The 8,740-nt window shown below is 38.5% G+C and overlaps 1 protein-coding gene across 9 annotated transcripts in view; it reads right to left on the reverse strand.

Annotated features, from left to right (window-relative positions):
- Positions 1-7,153, reverse strand: part of LOC131428472 (uncharacterized) — a 135,617-nt gene extending 128,464 nt beyond the window's left edge. For 2 of the 9 annotated variants that reach the window (XM_058592450.1, XM_058592445.1), the window contains exons 1-2: positions 7,000-7,127; positions 6,352-6,476 (exon numbers count right to left, since the gene is read on the reverse strand). The gene's annotated coding sequence lies outside the window, so the exon portion shown is untranslated. Of the gene's footprint in view, positions 1-6,237; positions 6,621-6,999 lie in introns of those variants that run through there. The other 7 variants (XM_058592442.1, XM_058592449.1, XM_058592443.1 and 4 more) reach the window with 7 other exon arrangements.
- Positions 7,154-8,740: the final 1,587 nt, after the last annotated feature.

An 8,740-nucleotide genomic window follows, 5' to 3' on the forward strand; every position in this document is an offset into this window, starting at 1 on the left:
AGTTTGTGGAAATCGGTCAAACCATCGCTGAGAAAAGTGAGTGAGATCCATTTTGGTATATATGTCCACTATTTCCGGTACTTCCGGAACCGGATACCGGGAACCAGGATAGCCAGAATTGGTTTGTTTAGTTGCCTACTGATAATGACTATAGATTTGTGTAGATTTGAGACCAGTTTAGAATTTATTTTACGTTTTTTGTTTCGCCGGTTTATGTGAAGGTGTACAATATGTAACACACTTCACCCTATAACTCCGGTACCGGAAGTCGGATCCGGATGAAATTCAGGATGTTAATATGGGACCGGAAGACCTTTCACTTGAATCTAAGTTTGTGAAAATTGGTTCAGCCATCTCCGAGAAAACCTAGTGAGATTATTTGACACATACACACACATACATGCATACATACACACACACATACACACAGACACACATACATTGCTTAGCTCGATGAACTGAGTCGAATGGTATATGACACTTGGCCCTCCGGGCCAATTTTCACTAGTCGGTTTTTCAAGTGATTGCATAACCTTTCTATATGAGAAAGGCAAAAACGGCTACAATACACCGATAGATACGACTAAGTAAATTTATAATAATACAATGCACAGCCAGTAAAACATACTTATAATCTCTCAAATAGAAAGTCCTACCCCACACACCATATAACCCCGACTTTGCTCCTTTCGATTACTGTTTGTTCCGGTCTGGCTGACCAATACTTCTCCAATTATAATCAAAAGTAAAAAAATGGAACAATTTGTGGATTGCAGCAAATCGGTCGCATTTTTCAAAAAGTATATCCGTGAATTGTCTGAGAGTTATGAAAAAATAGTGGCTAGCGATGGCCAATACATAGATTATTTTATTCGGAGCCATTTTATGTCATTTTTTTCAAAAATCTGAAAAAAATCGGCACTTATTTATACCTCTAATAGTATAGTAAAATTGCCTATCATGCATCAAAGTTACAAGGTTTCACATGTTTCATGCTAGTTTTACTCAGAAAGTTTTACATAAAATAACCTGTTTAAATGTGGGAATCAATGTAGGTTTCTTTTTGGAGTTTTTGATCAATATTTACGGGACGAAATGGGAAACCGAAGACCAATAGAGCCAAAGTTAGTCATCACTAACAAAACATACAAATTGAAAAAGTTTTGAGCTCATTTTAGTAGATTATTTATGTGTCATTATGTACATCTTCTCTACGAGTGACCGAAAATAGAGAACCACTCAAACCTAAGAGAGTTTGATAGTGATTTGAAGGTTTGTAAATTAGAAGGCTTTACTGATGTCACCCCTCTTTATATTGTTATATTGATATTCATATGGTCCCGAACCTGACTCTATATCAATTAGGCCTTCTATTCGAATCTAAGTTTATGAAAGACGGGAAGACCATCCATGTAATTTCGGAATTAGCAGTCGGATTTGGATGAAAACAATTTTTTTGTGCGAGATCATAGGCCTTCCATTTGAATTAGCGCAGATAATATATATGTATACAGGCTCGAAAATTTTTTAAAAAAAACTCTTGTAAATTTTCAATTTGCTATATGTTGAAAAACAGCTCTCTACTGCCACCTACTCGACTATTCGGCACGATCTTTCAAAACGTCCTACTGCGTTATGGTTCAATAACAAAGTTCTCTTGACTATTAAAGAAATTTTCCAAAAAAACCAATTGGAACACTTCTCAACAAATTTCTATAGATGTTTAACATGCATTTTATTCCGAAATCTTTTAAATCACCTGCAAATGCAATCGGAATAAAACAACAATATACTATACCAGAGAAAGTTGTAGGGGCTGGGGTCCACTAGGAGATTGATGGTACCTATTAGCTCTCTCCGGACAGTACCAGCCTAGATGCCGTGTGGAATCCGGCGGAAAAAAATGAACCAAGAATAGATCCACTGGGTTCCTGCTTCCATGTCGTAAAAGGCGACAATTGCAGGAGTTTCTTTTTCCTTCCAGTTATCAGATATTTTCAATGTTTCATTTTTGATTACTCTATTTTACTAAATTATCTTTATTCAACCTGTCAATTTCCGTCGAAAAAAAGTTTTATTTGGAATGTTTCTTCTTCCATGTTATTGATTGTCTATCAGGATTATAAATTGAATGATAAAAAAATAAATAACATAATCTAAAACTATTGCGCAAATCCGTTGATATTACAAAGTTAATAACAGAGATAACATATATCGATGTATTGAACACTTGATATTAATATTTCAAACAATAAATTAAGATTTTTCTCGGTAGCCGGCTGCCCAGATCAACCAATATAACCAATTAATAATTTTAATAAGTGATTACAATAATAAAGCGGAAATAATAAAGAATAATGATTTTATAACAACTGTTTAGAATATGTCAATGCAATAAATCAACTATTTTGTCTAAATCCTATTCACAGTTTTTATTCGTTACGCGATAGTATTGTAAATCTTCCTTCAGTTCACTCGAATAAGAGCTGTGAATCAAGACTTTCCGGAACTTCAATATAGGATATTGTTGAAACGTTCACTCGGGAAGTCAGTGAGTTTTGTGGTGAATTCGAACATCTTGAAACCGGAACATACTGAGTCGCGCGCGAACATTATCAATACTGAAATTTTTACTAACAAATATCCTTCTCCCGTGACACTTGTGGAGTGCGCAGTAGTATATACGGCCTCTAGTAACAACAAGTTTTGGACTAACATCCCTTCCCATTCCTTAGACGATCTACGTTCGGGCCTGGCCGGCCCCGGTACTGATCAATGAATTCTAGGATTACCAGAAGATGTACATTGAAGGATGATTTACCAGTCCCAGGTCGGATCATCTAGAAATTTCCTGTACAATTTCAGCTAATCCCGATCAGTAACGGAGTAGCAACCAGGGGTGGTCGCTCAAGCTCAATATACTATACCAGAGAAAGTTGTGTGCATATTTTCGTTAGATTACATTTTGTCGTGAATACGACTTACTTTACAATGGGGCGCCTTTTCAAAATTTACCCCTTTCAAGAATAGGTAGAACTTAATCGTGAATATCTCTTGTTGTACTTGACCCAACAACATAAATGTTTTACAAGCAATCAAGAATATGACCAGGAATTTGTGATTAAATTTTCAACGGTGTGAGATGACCATAAATAACTCAAAAACAAAGTTTTCTAAAACTTTTAGAAGCAATGAGGAAAACTCATCAAGCTTGCTTGCCTTTTCCCACCTGGACGAATTTGATCGAAAATCGTTTATTTCTTCTAGTGCGTTAGACGGAACTGAATGTCATGGTGAGGTTCTCACACAAACATCAGTAACAACAAGCCTGGTGTAAATCTTGAAACGCTCAGGTCGTGCTTTCATTTAGACTTCGGAATTCACGGTCGAATCTAGTGATCGCATGTCGAACTCAAATTGAAGACCTCAGCATTTCAAATGCTGTTTACTTCTTATGGGTACCCGGCCATTCTGGTATTACTGGAAATGAATGGGCTGATGAGTTGGCTAGAGCTGGTGCAACGAATGATTTCGTTGGTCCTGAACCAGCTTTCCCACTTTCAACTAGTTGGATAAAGCACAAGATTCGTTCTTGGGCTGCATCCAAACATGCCAGCTACTGGCGCAGCTTGCAAACTTGCGCTCAGACAAAAGCATTTCTACCAGATTTAAATTTGAGAATGTCAAAGTGTCTACTGCATTTCTCCAAGCATCATTGCAGCATTTTGGTCAGAGCTCTGACTGGACATTGCAAACTCAATTATCACATGGCTACTATTTAACGTGCTGAGTATTATTCGTGTGATTTGTGTGAATGCGTTGCGTTGAGTCTGTGTATGCGGAGCTAAAATTAAAGGATATTCTCTCGTTTTTCACCCAATGTGGTAAGGAGCTATAATCAGAATGGTTCATCGTTCTTCCTGGAGTGAATGAATCCTTTCTGTATTCACCTTAAATAGGGTTTAGCAGATTCTTTGGCATCCTTTAGGGGGTACCGAATTTGCTTCTGCTCGTACATACTGCGAATCGTTCTGCATTCTTCTGGGAGTGCAGAATGGTGTCGCTTTTATAAGATCTCTAAATCCTCTCGGGGGTTGGAGGTTTTATTAACAGCAGACTGTTCGGGGCCTCGTAGAGGTTCAGAATTTACTTCTGCTTCCACTAAATGTGATCCCCAGCAGATTGTTCAGCATCCCTTAGAGGTGCAGAATTTACTTCTGCTTTTATGTGTTTTTGTGTCGTCAATTTTTCCCATCCTCCTAGTCCAACCCTTACCATTTCCTTTCAATCCTTTCCTCTTATATATCGGGAAAATGATGCTAAAAACAAATTGATGGCCAGGCACAAATGTCCAAATATCAAGGGGAACGTGCCATTTGAGCCAATTTGTTCTGATTCTTGAACTTTGATCGAAAATCGTGTATTTCTTCTAGTGCGTTAGACGGAACTGAATGTCATGGTCATGGAATGTCAACACAAACATCAGTAACAACAAGCCTGGTATAAATCTTGAAACGCTCAGGTCGTACTTTCATTTAGACTTCGGAATTTATGGAATTCATGATTGAATTTTCGATAGTATGAGATAACCATAGATAACTAAAAAAACTATGTTTTTTTTGGAAACAGTTAGGAAAACTCATTACACTTGCTTGCCTTTTTCTTTCTGGATTGACGGTTCTGAGGTAGTCTCAGGCGAAGCGAGTAGTCACTTTTAATCAGCAGCAGCCAAAACAGACTTCAAAACTGAATCCTAATTCTTGATTCTGGAGCTAGATTTTTTGAACTGGTTCCTTGAGATTTAGTGTCTTGATTTGAGTTCAGAATCCAGAATTCTTATTCTGGAACAAAATTTTAGATCTGAACCAGAGTTTTGGAACTGACTTTAACTCGTGATTCCAGTTTCTGAGTTCATTACCCTCATTCAGATTAAGCATGCTGGAATTGAATTCAAGCACTTGAGTTCTGGAACAAGATGCTTCAAATCAGGTTCGGAATTCACGTTCAATATTCAGTTCTAGAATTAAATTTGAATCCTGAATTGTGGAAATGTGTTCAGTTCCAGAATTCTAAACCTAAATTAATTAACTGAATTCTTAATCTGAATTCCGAACCTGAATTTTGCAGCTGCATCAACTCCAAATTCAGTTCAAATCATACTTCAATATAGATGCTCCGTTACAATTCTACATGTGAAACAGTAAAAGTTGTAAAATTCACACTTTTTTCTTCTTTGAACGTATTTTAAACAGCCGAACTACCGAACATTTTCATTTTACTATTATATCAGCACAAATAAACATTTGTGGACAACAGTACTGCTGTTAAGAAACGTTATATTCACTGAAAAAAAATCACCGATCGAGATTTTAACAGCTGAGATCGGTAATACAATTTAAATTTATAGTACAGAACGGGCAAGGAGCTTCGAAATCGCTACATCCAAAGCACAGTGAAGCATGCAAGAGGAAATGTGGAAAACGAAATAGCTTGTCTATCACTGTTTACCTGATTTTCGTTCGGGTAAACAAATATTGCATGTTTAAATCTAAAATGAGAATCAAGTTACTTTGGTTGCATCGGTATCGAAATGGCGATGATTACCAGCATAGAACGGATTCCCTAGTCATGACTAAACCGATTTTCATTTATAAACCTTATAAGTTATTATACACTACCGGCCGATACTAAATTACATTAGAATCATATATACCTTCAATTCATTTTAGAATTTAACATGTACAATGACACCGAATGGTGTAATTGCATTGTATCTTGGGGTCATTGTTGACATTTGATTTTAAACAAACACTAACAAAAGTGCAAAAAAAAAGCTATGGTCAACTGGCAACATTTCAGTACCATCGTAACTCTCATCCAGTCACCAGAAATACTCGTTTCCGAATTCCACTCAGCTGTGCAAGGAAAGTCAGCCTAGGTGGAAAATGTAAATCCACGCGGATTCACACAACCAACAAAGGGGCTGCGGGGCGAGATAGAGGAAACAATGAGAGCAAAAATGACACAACACTACTCAGCTGCTGAGAGAAGCAAAAATGCAACGAGAATCAGAAAATGGCGATCACTTCGTTATTTCATGCCTATTGTTTTTTTTATCCTGCATTTGTATCAATACCGATAGTACATTTGATTAGTCATCGGATTGTACCACCCGCGACAAATAATGAATCACATGTCCACTTCAATAATCAAGTACCGATCTTTGCTGACAATCACCTATTCACACTCACAACTGACAGCTGAAAATCGGTCACTCGCGTGAAAGGTAGCACAAGGGGTAAACTGAAGTTATTCGGTGTTTTCACGATATCGATCTGGAAAACTTCCCACCTGACGACACTGGCAGCACTTTTCTTCACCGAATTACACTGTGTTTGTCACGAGACATTCACTCATCACTCTAGAGCAGCCGAACGTATACTAACTTCAGCATACTTAACGAAGCGACGAGGAACCTAGGAACAAATGAATGATTTTGGTGGGTTTCTTCTTGGGTCTGGATTAAACCGGTAGAATTTATGAGCAATTTTCGTAATGCTATCCGTCGGTCTGTGCCGTCAATTCAAGTCGCAAAACAAGCTCACACTGAGGACACTGATTAAACGTACACCAAAGGATGATGGCACCTTATCATCATACAGGTTCCTGAACGTACCACTGCATCAAACGATATCTGAGGTGTTTGTTTTCCGATACGAGACTGCAGCTTCACTACAGCAGTCGTAAGTACGCTAAACACTAGATCAAATCATAAATGATTGAGATACAAAACGGTATCACATAATAGTTATTTGCGAAACGATGATTGTTCTGTAATCTTTGTCATGTGGGAGAGCGTAGTGTGAATTCAATCTATCCATAAACGGGAACACAATGTTTCTGTTCTATAACAAACGGAGCCCTATTTTCGATTATTCCGAACCGAGTCACTACAAATTGCATGGGTTGTAACTAATAAACACACTCGCGTTCACGTACCACAATGCTTTGAGATCTTCCTTGAACTTCCTCGAACCAAATTTGACAAATTCACAAAATTTACAAAGGTGTAGACCACGACTGGGATACGAGCTCTTTACTTGTGGTCGGCAGTAGTGAAAAATTTTCAGCATTTTTTGACAGCCAGCCAAACCTGCGTTGGATGAAACCAACACAGCGCTGGGAAGCGATCGGCGTGAGGCGTATAAGATACGCATGGGCGTGAAAGAGAACGCTGCGAATGGTGGTCTCGGTTGCCATGTGGTAGTGTCTCTATAGTTGCTATAAAACGAAACCAAAACATATCGATAGAATGATGTTAAAGCGAAATAATAACATACCCAGTAAATCCGAACATCGGACGCATCGTGCACGAAAGCTTTTGATTGCGTTTCGAGCTTACATAGTGTATCGGTAGAACAAAAGAGTGAAGAAATACCAAAGCAGAGAGCGGATGTCTGATACTCAGGGGATGGGATATGTCGGGGTTGGATTTCCAACTCCGAACATAGGGCCAGAGTTTTTCTGGCCCTAAGAGGCGAATGACCTAAAGGTTATAGCCTCTATGATCAAAACAAAATATTGTATTTCACACCCTATCGGGGAGACGTCGGCTCGAAAATGCCTTGTTTGATATTCCTTCGCTCTGTTTCTCTAGCGATACATGATGTAAACATAAAGCTTTTTTAGGTCGACGCGATTGATGCAAATGGTGCAGAATTGTCCGATGACGGACCGATCGAAGCGCTACAATCGGCCCTATATCGTGCTCAATCGGTCCGATAATCGGCCCGATGATCGGACCGATGTGGGTCGACAACATCCACCGGGTAGGGGAGAGTGAGTGAGGGTTTTGTAGCAACCAAATGTTTTCATATACTGTGCGACAGGTGGCGACAAATGTACGCGGATACTGGAAGCGGTGCGAGTCCTGGGAGCGTTAGGAAAGTTTTCCGTTTGATGTTATATTCGGAACTTACGGAAGCTGCTTTCGTAGCGTAAAAATGGCAAAGAAAATGAACAAAAAATGAAAAAAATGAAAGCAATGAAAAAATAGAATTTTTGATGAATTTCGTTGCATACCGATTATATCCGAACTTGATTTTCTTAATATTTCATATTTATTCATTATTTACATGGTGCACGGAAAGACAATTCTTTGCAGAACAAGCTATTTAATTTAATCCGATGGCGTTGCTGAACTGAAATTTGATTTCGCTTCAAGCTGACAGGGGCTGGAGTAGGGCAAGTGTTAAACCAGTTCGAGATATCGATTGAAGTCGAAAGTTTGGTAAGAAAGCTATGGTCTGGCAAGCAATTTGTAGCTGCGGTAAGATTTCGAAACCCTTCATCACCACTGCTTTAATGAACAGCGAAATATACATCAAGGAATGTTTACAAAAACGACTTCTACCCATGATTCGAAGCCACAAGGATTCTGTTGTCTTCTGGCTAGATCTTGCTTCTTGCCACTACTCGAAATCAACGGTAGAATGGTATACTATCAAAAATGTCACTTTCGTCCTAAAAGACATGAATCCACCAAATTGCCCACAACTTCGACCAATTGAGGAATTTTAGGCATTAACGAAGGCACGTCTTAGTTCGAAAAATATTGGAAAAAAGTGTCAAAACTTGTCGTCATAAGGTCTGTACGGAATTTACTGAGGAACGTTCGCAAGAAGGTGCGCCAGCTAGTCTACAATGGCTTAGTAGCAAATGTAGAGAGTAATATTCTGTT

This window comes from Malaya genurostris, chromosome 2 (genome assembly GCF_030247185.1).
Source record: "Malaya genurostris strain Urasoe2022 chromosome 2, Malgen_1.1, whole genome shotgun sequence".
Taxonomy (NCBI): Eukaryota; Metazoa; Arthropoda; class Insecta; order Diptera; family Culicidae; genus Malaya; species Malaya genurostris.